This window comes from Phyllobates terribilis, unplaced genomic scaffold (assembly GCF_046119375.1).
Source record: "Phyllobates terribilis strain yellow unplaced genomic scaffold, ASM4611937v1 Scaffold_1__5_contigs__length_1240528914, whole genome shotgun sequence".
NCBI classification, from domain to species: Eukaryota; Metazoa; Chordata; class Amphibia; order Anura; family Dendrobatidae; genus Phyllobates; species Phyllobates terribilis.
Genome location: NW_027362761.1, coordinates 890,789,745 through 890,802,068, shown reverse-complemented (window position 1 = coordinate 890,802,068; position 12,324 = coordinate 890,789,745). Strand labels below are relative to the sequence as shown.

The 12,324-nt window shown below is 45.3% G+C and overlaps 1 pseudogene; it reads left to right on the top strand.

Annotated features, from left to right (window-relative positions):
• The first annotated feature begins 8,874 nt into the window (after window positions 1-8,874).
• On the top strand, window positions 8,875-9,080 carry LOC141174645 (U2 spliceosomal RNA; annotated as a pseudogene).
• Window positions 9,081-12,324: the final 3,244 nt, after the last annotated feature.

The following is a 12,324-nucleotide window of genomic DNA, read 5'->3' as shown; positions in this document are numbered from 1 at the left end:
CTTCTTCCAGCCAAAGTGACCTGCTTGATCGTGGTAGGCTTCCAACACAATCTGGATATCTGTCCTGGGTACAACAATCTGCCACACAATTTCATGGGTCTTGGGGTTGACATATCTTCTGCACAGCTTCTCTCTATAGATGAACAGCCGGCTTCTCTCATTCCACAGTTGCTTGGCTTGTGGAGGAGCATCCTTCTCCAGGTGAGAACCTTCCTGAGTGATCAGTCTTTTGATAAGGCTGACAACTGGGTCACTGTCCTGGGTCGCTTCCAACTGTGGTGGGGTAGAGGATTCAGCGTCCTTCCCTGAAGTCTTCTGGTGACGTGTTGCTCATGGACCACTCTGCTTCGGTGGAAAGCAGGTAATTCAACTTCCTCTGAATCATCCACTTCATCCTCGGTGTCTGACTGTTGGGGCATCCTTCATAGGGCATCAGCATTGGTGTTCTTGTGACCTGCCCGGTACTTAATGGTGAACTGATAATTTGACAGTCTGGCCACCCAACGCTGTTCCATGGCTCCCAACCTGGCTGTCTCCAGGTGTGTCAAGGGATTGTTGTCAGTAAAGGTTGTGATTTTCGTTGAGGCTAGGTAATACTTGAACCTTTCAGTGATAGCCCAAACCAAGGCCAGGAACTCCTGCTTAAAGGAACTGTAGTTCTCCGGGTTCCTCTCAGTAGGGCGAAGCTTCCTACTGGCATGCGCAATTACCTTCTCTCTTCCGTTTTGCTTCTGGGACAACACAGCTCCCAGTCACTCGTTGCTGGCGTCGGTGTACAGCAGGAAAGGCTTGCTGTAGTCAGGGTAAGCCAGGATTTCTTCACCAGTCAGGATTTCCTTCATTACTGCAAAGGATTCAGCCTGTTCTTTGCCCCAATGGAATGGGGGACTCTTTCCTCTTTTGGACTGTCCTACCAGGAGGTCTTGTAGAGGTGCTACCTTTTTGGTATAGTCCTTTATGAACCTCCTGTAGTACCCGACCAGTCCCAGGAATTGCCGTACTTCTTTGAGGCTTCTCGGCTCAGGCCACTTCTGGATGGCAGTGACCTTCTCCGGGTCTGGTGCTACTCCCTCCGAGCTGACTAAGTGTCCCAGGTACTGAACCTTCTGCTTGAGCAAGTGGCATTTAGAAGGTTTTAGTTTCATCTCATACCGGGACACTGCTTCAAATACCTCCGCCAGGTGCTTCAGATGGTCCTCATATGTCTTCGAGTACACGATAACGTCATCCAGGTACAGCAGCACTGTCTCGAAGTTCCGGTGTCCCAACCAACACTCCATCAGCCTCTGGAATGTTCCAGGTGCATTGCAGAGTCCAAACGGCATACTGTTGAACTCGCACAGTCCCATCGGGGTGGTGAAGGCCGTCTTCTCCCGGTCTTCCTCAGCAACAGAGACTTGCCCGTACCCTCTAGTGAGATCCAGTGTAGAGAAGTAATTGGCAGATTTTAGTGCAGCCAGGGATTCCTCTATACGGGGCAAAGGGTATGCATCTTTATGTGTTATGCGATTAATCTGTCTATAATCTACACACATCCTCATGCTACCATCCTTTTTCCTGACCAGTACCAGGGGAGCTGCCCAAGGGCTACAGCTATCCCTTACTACCCCTGCCTTTTTCATGTCACACAACATTTCCTTGGCTTGCTGATAATGTGCTGGTGGTACGGGTCTGTAACGCTCCTTAATGGGTGGATGGTTACCGGTGGGTATGTGGTGTTGTACCCCTTTAACCCTTCCAAATTCAAGTGGGTGTTTACTAAACACTTGTTCATATTCCTGAACCACTCTGTAAACACCGTGTTTCTGATGAACAGGAGTGGCGTCAGTCCCAACATGGAGCTGTTGACACCAATCCTCCAGCTGAGCTTCGGAGTCATTGTCCTCCACTGTGTCTGGTGGGGTCAAGGACTTCACTGTGTGTATGGCATCATCATTCACAATATACAATCTAGCAACAGTGGCATACCTTGGCAATTTAACTTCCTCCTCCCCACAATTTAGGAGACGTATGGGTACCCTCCCATTGCGTACATCAACTACCCCTCTAGCAGTTAAGAGTGTAGGTCTGTGCTCTGAGCTAATGGGCTCCACTACCGCCTGGTAGTTCTGTCCCTTGAGACCTATTGCTGCCCTACACCAAATCAGCATCTCACTCATTGGGGGAATCACAATGGATATCGGGTCTGTCACCCGTACATTACCAATCTCACCACCTGTTAGGTTTACCTGTTGCTGGTACAGGAGGGCTCGAATCTCTCTCTGGAGCACCTTCCTCTGCCCTGGTTTGGCAGTGTCAGCAATCTGTTGGAGTAAAAACAACACTTCTCCCAAACAGTTGCCAACAATATTTGTACCAAGTATCATATACAAGTCTGTATCACCAGGGTTAGATTCCACTACTATCAGTCCTTGGTCCTTTAGTTCCGCTCTCCCCACCTTCACTGTCACGTCCTTAACCCCTACTAGGTTAAGAGGAAGGCCGTTAGAGGCATACACAGAGAGGTTCGGGGCTGGCGGCTGGAGTTCGTCTATGGACCAGTACCTTTTGTAGAGGACATCAGGTATAATGGTTACCTGTGAGCCGGTGTCCAGTAATGCAGGTGTGGCTATACCGTCCAGCACGATGGACAGGAAAGGCCTTCCTCCTACGAACCGGTGGTACCAGCTTGATGGGCCTGGTTGATTTACTCCTGGGTGTCGGCCCTTAGCCCCAGGGTTTGCTCGTTTAAAGGACAGTTCCGCGCTGTGTGGCCTGCCTTGTGGCGACGGTAGCAGATGAAGTCTCCTGGAGGGCGACGTTGGTCGTTGGTCCTCCCACGGGGTGGCGTTGTTCTCCTCCAGGGTGGCGTTGTCCTCCTACGGGGTGGCGTTGTCCTCCTTCTTCTCCTCATCCAGGGGACATCTTCAGGACTGTCGGCGAGTAGGATCCTTCCTTCCGGCTCGGGCTCCACCTGTAGCTGCAGGGTGCTCAGGACCGTGGCCAGGGTTTTACTTAGCTGACGCACTTCAGAGGGCAGGTTGTCCAGCTTGCTAGGGGGCATTGTTTGCGTCTTTGTTTCAGCCGTCAATGAAGGAGCAGTGGGTGCTGTGGGCACTGGGGTGGCCCCACCCTGGTAACGCTGGATAGCAGTCCCTGATGTTTCCAGGGGCTGAAGACCCTTAATAGCCATGTCCTTTAGGGTGTCAAAGGTGGCGTCTGGATGATCTAAAGCCCACCACCATACAGTTCTGCTCTCCTCCTGGGACCTCAACACCCGGATGAACTGTTCCATCAGCATTTTATTCTCATCTTGTATGCTGGCTGGACTAACCTGTTTCAGGGCCTGCAGGGCTTCCTGTAAGCGCCAGGCGTAGTCCCGGATACTGTCCTCAGGTTTCTTGGCACAGTGGTAGAACCTCATCCGGAGATCTGTCTCAGTGCGGTTTTCAAAGACAGTTTGCAGTCTCTTAAAGATAATGGATACTGATTCCTGGTCTGCGGCTGGCCAGGTTTCAACTTCCCGCTCTGCGGCACCAGTCAATTGTCCCAGCACAACAGCGGCTCTCTGTTTTCCAGTCATTGAGTACATATCCAGTACACCGCATATTCTTGAACCCAGACAGGGTGTCTGGTTTGCCATCATACTGGGGAAGCCATTTCGCTCCAGGGATATACGGCAGGGCCATGGGTATCAACGGAGTCATGACCCCTGCTGGTGGGGCGGCCGCTCCAGCCTGTGCAGCGCCGGGCGCAAGTTGGGCATCAGGAGCATTAATCGGTGCTCCGGCGGCTTGCTGGTCATCGGCCATGGTTGCGCCCCCCTAGTAAACTGTAGCCTACCTTCTTTACTTGGATCGGGTAGGCCGCAGCTCCACAGGCGACGGTCTCCTTCCAGGACCTTGCGTCTCCCTCGCGGCTGACGTCAGAGCATGCGCTTGACAACGGTGTCCTTCTAGGACCTGATGCTTCCTGTTTCGGCGTCAAGGCGCGAGGCGAGGCCTGGGCTTCACAAGCTTCCAGCGGTTACGCCTCTCCGATTCCTGCGGTTACGCCCCTCTTTTTCCCGCGTGGCGACAGGAAAATGGCGGATAATGGAGGGGAAACCTCGGGAATGGCGGAAAATCTTCACCACAATAAGTGTTACAGTCTTTTAAGGTGCACAGTACCAGGTGGCAATGGGCACGAAATTCTGTTCGTTGCAACGGGCACGAAATCCTGTTCGTGACGCCAGAAGTTGACGCGCCCCCGGGGCAATGGGGTACTCGGCGTCCGGGCCTATGGATGCTGGTGGAGGATATCTCGGTGGCTGGCCCGGTACGTGGCCCAGGGCAGTCAACTAAAAAAAGGGGGGTTTGTAACATGGATAGGAAAAAGAAAATAAATAGTTTGTGACGCCACCTGTGGTACCTGGTAAGGTTTACCAGCGCTGCTGCAGACCTCTGGGGGGTGATGGGATGGCAGCTTAGGTGTTTCTGCTCCCTACAGGTGGAGCGGGCCCCCGGGGCAGTATGGAGTTAGATGGTGGTGATGCTGGAGCTTGTAGTGCAGGCAGATGGCGCAGCAGGAGTAACTGACATAGACAGGGGATTTGCTTCAATACCTTTACTGGTGCTGATATCAGGTACAGTCCAGGATACTCAGTAGGATGGGTGCACTTCAGGACCTCTCCCCAGTGAGCGGGTATAAGGCCTACTGGTCCATGTCTGCCTCTCTGTATGCTCCTGGCCAGCCTGCAACTGGGTCTAGCTTATGAGTCGTGCTGTTCCTTCACCTGTCGCTCAGTAGTAGGACCTTCTGTTGGCAACCACTCTCCCTGGACGCTGGGGCCTTGTGGTTCCGGGTCCTGTAATGGGTCTAGCTTCAGGTCAGCCAGGAACTTGTAGTTCTCCTGGGATGCCGGTTATCCCTACTGGGTATAAAGGAACCCTGTAGACGCGGACCCGGTGGCCGGTTTGTATATCGGGGTGAGCCTATGATGCTCCTCTGCCCCCTCAACTCCTCTCTCCTATTGCCTTCGGCCACACTCGGGGCACTCAGAACTCAGCAGCAGACGCGCTGCATCTTCTCTGCTCTCAGCATCAGCACACTCTCCAACAACTCACTCACTAAAACTGAGCTGCCTGGCTCCACCTTCCATATATATATCCCTAACGGGCTCTCTCTGGTGGTATGAGGTGGAAGGGTGGAGGTGTTTGTATGTAATGAGGGCCTCTTGTGGAGAAGTCTGTCCATGCACCCTGGGTCCTGTGGTACCTGTGCGCAGCAGGGTGCCATAAGTGTTTGGTGGGGAGTTTTGAGATTGCTAATTTCTTTTATGGGCGTGGAGTATGGAAGATGAATGTTAGTTTTCTGCAGGATGAATGGATGAAAATCGAGTTTGCTAGGAAGTACGCATGTTGGGTTAGGAGAAAGAAAGGCTTTGCAAATTTGTTGGCATGGTGGGATTGGGTTAAAGTAAGGATTGGTGTGTTCTTTAGGAAAGCTGGGTACATGAGGGCTAGGAAAAGGATATGTTCGTATAAGTGGCAAAATTGGAGGATTTCCTATTTGCATAAATGCAAATCTTTGGGTTTGGATGTTAAGTATGAGCTGGAAAGGACCAAGAGAGAGATAAAAGAATGGTTTGGGGAGGAGGGGAGGAAAATTATTTTGAGATCTAAAATTGAGGTGAGAGAGAAGAATGAGAAGTGTACAAGTTTCTTTTTTAAGAGGATGTGTGGGCGTGGATATGAATGTTATCTTGGACAAGAATGGTTGTGAGGTGTAAGGGAAGGATGTTATTGGGGGTAGTGGCTGATTATTATAAGTCTTTATATAAAAGTAAGGAGTGTGAGTTGGGTGTTTTTTTGAGTGTGGTTGATAACTTTGTGCCAGTGTCTGAGTTTCCTTTTTTGTTAGGTGAAATTACGGAGGATGAGTTTCCAAGTCTGCTAATAACAAGGCTCGTGGGGGTGATGGTATCCCTTGGGAGTTTTATGCTAAATATTTGGAGATTGTTGGGAAAGATGTGGTGGCTATTATGAAGTGTTTGTTTTCTGGATGTGGGATGGCTGAGAGTATGAAACAAGGTGTAGTGGTTTTGTTGTTCACGAAGGGAGATAGGCGTGTGGTAGGTAATTGGCGTCCGATAACTCTTTTGAATGTTGACTACAAAATCTTTGCCAATCTTTTGGCTAACTTTATGAGAGAGGTAATTTCAAATGTTCTTATGGAGGATCAAGGGTGTGCGGTTCCAAAGAGGAGGATCCATGAGAATGTGATGTTGGTGAGAGATATGATTGGGGATTGTATGGTGAGGAAGAAAGGGGTGATTGTGTGTGTGCTTGACTTTGAGAAGGCCTTTGATAGGGTGGCGCATACGTACTTGTTTTGTGTGTTAAGGAAGATGGGGTTTCCAGAGCATCTGGTTAAATTGTTGCATGGATTGTCTGAAGGGGCTAGGAGCAAGATTCAAGTAAATGGTTTCTTTTCTGACAGTTTTGAGATTTTTTCTGGGGTTAGGCAGGGGTGTCCATTGTTGCCCATACTGTTCATTTGTGCGATAGAGCCTTTGCTGCAATCTACTAGGAAGGACAAAGTCTTAAGGGGACTTTTGATTCCGGGTAGTGGAGGTAAGTATGTCAAAGCTTTAGGCTATATGGATGACATTTGTATCTTGTGTGAATCTGCCTGTGAAGTGTTGAGAGTGAAGCTTTTGGTTAATGTGTTTTGTGTGGCTTCTGCTTTTAGAATTAATTGGGCCAAAAGTAAGATGAAAGGGTTCTGTTTGCAAGGTACGTTAAACGATGATGATATGGAATGTGTGGTTTTTAAAGGTGTTAGGATTTTGGGTATAGATTTTAATGATGATTTGAAGGGCAAGGAGAGTTGGGAAGAGTTAGGGGACAAAATTGTAAAAAAAACTGGAGTTTTGGAGGTTACGGAATTTGTCCTTTACAGGGAAGGTTTTGATAGTTAAAAGTATTATTTTGCCTATGATACTGTATGTTGCTTTTATTTTTCCTCCATCAGCTGTGACTTTGAAGAAATTAAATCGGATTCTTTTTTTGTTTTTTGTGGGGGTGTAAGATGGAAAGGGCAAAACAAGAGAAACTAATGAAAAAGGCATATTATGGAGGTTTGGATTTTCCAAACTTAGTGGTTTTCATTGGATTAAATTATGTTGGGCTGTTTTGTGAGCTTTTGTCAAGGATACCAAAGCTGCTTGTATGTTGAGGTATCAAGCAGGCTCTATGTTAGGGCGTTTGAAATGGTGTGTACAGGATTTGAGGAAGCCTTTTTCCTTTATTTGTCCTGAGTGGTATGCTTTTGTGGAAGTGTTTGTGAGAAAGTTTAGACTTGAGAGTTTTAGTATGGGTCATTTTATGAATGAGAAGAAAATGTTAAAAAGGATGTGTGTGGACAGTTTTGCTTGTGATATTATTGGTTTGAAATCAGTCGAGTGTGAAGGTGCTTGGAGGAAACTATGTAAGTTTGATGTTTCAAATAAGCAGAAAGATTTGCTGTGGGTGTCTTGGCATGTTATATTACCCATAACAGCGGATAAGAAGAAAAGGGAGTTAGTACCATCTGAGAGATGTCCTAGAGTTGGATGTGGTGGTACAGAGGAGATAGACCATGTTTTCTGGTTTTGTAAGCATGCAAGGGATGTATGGGGTAGTCTGGGCAAGTTTTGTTGGGAGTTGACAGGTGTAAGGGCTCTAACGATAAAAATGGTCATGTTTGGTCTATGTAATCTGAATAAGGAGAAAGAGAGAGTAGTTTGGTTGTTTTGGCATGTGTGAAAGGTTTTGTGGAATACTAGGAATCTGTATGTTTATAGGAATGAGTTTCTTGAGGTGAGTGATTGTGTAAGGATGGTTCTGGATAAGTTGTATTTTTGCTATAAATGGGATGTTGAAAGGAGTTTGGATGCTAAAGGTAAATGGAATTTTTTTAAATGGAAGCACTAGGTGTAGTGTTTTTGTGGATGGATTTCTGGTTATGGATTGTTTGGCTTTGGGTGTGACTACACTTTTTTTTTATCACTTTATAAAAATAATAAAAAATTGGCCATAATGATGAGTTTCTGTTGCGTCTAGATATGTTGTGGAGCCCTTTGGGGTAAAGCTTCGGTTCTAGATGTTTATAGAACCTGAATGGTTTAAAAAAAAAACAAAACAAAAAAAACTTTTCTTATCAGGTTAATATCTGATATATTCCCTATACGTCCACATATTTTCACACATTCTCCTCTCCCCCCTAATGTCCCACGTGCCTCAAGACCGGGACGGGTGGGGGGGGTAGAGAGGGTAACTAATTAATGAACAAATGAGCAGCGGTCCCCCTGCCTCCCAGTATGTGGGCTCCCTACAGACTGAAGCTGGCTGCTGCAGCACAGCTAGATAAAAGCCAGGAGCCTATTATGACACGTGCAATGTCTGCTCCATTCTTGCATTATTCCATTGTCCCATTGTTAGGGGGGAATGGAACAACAGTACAATGGAATAATGCAAGAATGCAAGAATGGAACAGACATTGCACGTGTCATAATGGGCTCCTGGCTTTTATCTGGCAGTGCTGCAGCAGCCAGCTTCAGTCTGTAGGGAGCCTACAGACTGGGAAGCAGGGGGGATCGCTGCTCGTTTGTTCATTAATTAGTTATCCTCTCTAACCCCCCCGGTCTTGAGGCGCGTGGAACATTGGGGAGGGGGGAGAGAATGTGTGAAAATAGGTGGACTTATGCAGATTAAAAACATGTGGGGTGAATCTGCAACAAGCAGTATAGTTGTGAGTTTTAAGGTGTCTATTGATGAACAACATGTCTTCCAAAGGGGAGTCTTTGTCCCTATCCCTACAATGGGTGCCTTCTTGGGGCCAGGGTGCAGCCATAGGCCAAAACCAATTCAGCTAATTGCTTCTCGGCCTTTTGGTTAACATGAAGTGTAGTATCTTTTCTTATCAGTTTAATATCTGATACGTCCCCTATATGTCCACCTATTTTCACACATTCTCCTCTCCTCTCCCCCCTCATGTCCCACGTGCCTCAAGACTGGGAAGGGTGGGGGATAGATAGGGTAACTAATTATTGAACAAACGAGCAGCGGTCCCCACTGCTTCCCAGTCTGTAGGCTCCCTACAGACTGAAGCTGGCTGCTGCAGCACAGCTAGATAAAAGCCAGGAGCCCATTATGACACATGCAATGTCTGTTGCATTCTTCCATTCTTGCATTATTCCATTGTCCCATTGTTAGGGGGCAATGGAACAATGGGACAATGGAATAATGCAAGAATGCAAGTTAAATTTTAGTTAAATGTTCATTTTTTCCTTTCACGTTCGATTAATTGCTGTGAAGCACGTGAAGGGTTAATTAACTTCTTTAATGTGGTTTTGAGCACATTCAGGGGTGCAGTTTTTATAATGGTATCACTTTTGGGTTTTTTCTGTCATATAGACCCCTCAAAATGACTTCAAATGTGATGTGGTCCCTAAAAAAAATGGTTTTGTAAATTTTGTAGTAAAATTGAGAAATCGCTGGTCAACTTGTAACCCTTATAACTCCCTAGCAAAAAAAAAATTGGTTCCAAAATTGTGCTGATGTAAAGTTGACATGTTGGAAATGTTATTTATTAAGTATTTTGTGTGACATATCTCTGATTTAAGGGCATGAAAATTCAAATTTTGAAATTTGTGAAATTTTCAACATTTTTGCCAAATTTCCAATTTTTTCACAAATATACGCAAGACATATCAAATAAATTTTACCACTATCATGAAGTACAATATGTCACGAAAAAACAATCTCAGAATCAGGGGGATCCGTTAAAGAGTTCCAGAGTAATTACCTCATAAAGTGACAGTGATCAGAATTGTAAACATTGGCCTGGTCATTAACGTGCAAACCACCCTAGGGGTAAGGGGTTTAATAATATCGGGCCACAGCAGTACCCCACCTCCACCTTGCTAGTGTCTGAGTTGAAGTGAAGGTCTGTTACTGATCCAAACACAAACCCTAAATCCAGTCCGTCAAGAGTCACTCTCATCTCATTAGTCCATAAAACTTTTGAAAAATCTGTCTTCAGATATTTCTTGGCCCAGTCTTGACATTTCAACTTCTGACTCGTGTCCAATGGTGGTTGGGCTTCAGCCTCTCTTACCTTGGTCATGTCTCAGAGCCCTGAACACCTTGTACTTCTGGGCACTCCAGGTAGGTTGCAGTTCTGGAATATGACAGCACTTGAGGACAATGGCTTCCTGGTCACTTCACTTTTGATTCTTTTCAAATCATAAAATAAATTAGCATTTATATTTATATTTTTTACGTTTCTATGAGATTTTAATATGGATCATTTTGATTATGTAGTGTTCCCATAAGAATGGAAGAGGGATCTGGAAGGAGTGGCCCATTAGTTCCCTTGGATATATAGACTTGCGTGCGGTCTGTATTTAAAATGTTGGGGTTTTTTTATATCGACTTCACAGAGGCCAATTTTTGTTTGGAACGCTGGTTTACTGCCTAATTATGTATTTTGCTTAATGTAGAAATAGAATAGAAAAAATAACAAAAACAAAGCAAAAAAACAACCTCACCCACAATCACCTGCCATTTCTCTGCGTACTCTCTTTCTCTTTCAGCATAGACAGTGTGTAATCTGGCTACCAAAACTACTGGCAGCCAAAATAAAAAAAAAGGATGGACATCCCCTTTAAGTGGGCATAGCTTCTATATGCAGTGTTAAATTTGGAAAGCTACAGAGCACTTGCTTTAGATCCTTAATATTTTAAACATTCCAGATGTAATAAGTTAATGCTAATGACAAATAAAAAAAAAGAAATATATACAAAAAAGTGAGTAGAATGACAAACACACATACTTTGCGCTGTCAGGATTCTCCCATGTCAGCATCGGGAATGGAGGGCGCGTGAAAGCAAGTATGCAATCTACATATATGCAGTCACATGCCAACTAGCCTTACTCAATGTGAGTGCATTGAGCGAGACTGCACACATCTAGTTGGAATGTGGCCGGAAATATGCAAATCGCTCAGTGCATGTGCTGTGAGGATTCACAAGTCTATAATTACATAGAGTGATGGCAGATTTGTAGCCTAAGGTCGGACAACCCCTTTAAGGATGGTTTATAGTAGCATGGTTTATGAGACGTTAAGAGATATTTTAATAATGATTTTTTTTTCCCCATAAATACACTATTTTTATGGGAGAATACCTCCATACCTTCAAAGAAAACCCATAAATATACCCTCGGATTTTCAGAAATCACTTTTATTTCACTGTATCAACCCGAATTAAATACCAAATATGCATAAAAGGCTAGGTTCACACTTATAGAGTGCTCTATGTTGAACACTATGACAGGGTTTCTATCGGAATCCCTGAAAAACTGTACTCTGACAGAAACCCTGACAGAATCCCGATGGAGCCATTCACTTGAAAAAAACCAACAGAGTCACTGTTGACACTTTCTGGCCTCCATCCTGACATGCACAAAAATGTGGTTAACTGATAGAAGCCCCAGCTAGAGCATTGCATTAACTTAAGCCGCGGGATCGCCATTTCCTGGGACAAATAGGCACTTTCAAGCACTTCAAACACAGTCCACATCAGGTAAGTTTGATGCAACTGGCCACAACTAGTTTTACTTTCTGTGTTCATAAATCGGCAAAAGAAAAACACAAAGGGTACAAAATAAAATCTTAGGCTGGTTTTGCTAACTATACATGCAAATACTGACTCACGAGAGCCAGGCCTAGTGCACAGATACCCCAAATAAACAATTACTTTGCTCACACAGCAGTTTTTCCAGGAGCAGAGAGCGCCATCAGCTTGAGGAGTCTCTGCTGTTTTATGCCATACCTGAGTACTGCAAGTGATCAGCCACAATTATGCTGAAAACCTGGAGTGTCTCAATGGAGCAGAGAAAATGCTCAGTTCTCTGCCACCAAACTCACTGGCTGGATTATTTACAGAGTATAAGACAGGAACCTAGTAGAAATGCACATACCAAACACTTCCCTCTGGTCCTATTAGAGTAGCCTGCGACATACAGTATAAAGCCAAGAAAACACAGTCATGTCAATTGCTGCTAAAACAGGTATCACGGAAAACATTTAGTATCATTCTTAGAATTGTAAGAATGTAATTTTAAAAATTAATTAAAAAAAAAATTGTAACATGGTTTATGTTTAATAAATAACTACATTGTATTTTATATGATATCCAAGGACTAATTTAGAAATCGCTGCTCCATTGGTTTCAGTGTTCCCCAATGATGCACATTATATATGAAAGCTAGTAGGATGTTCCAGTGACTCTACTTACAATAAAGTAATCTGCTTTATTCA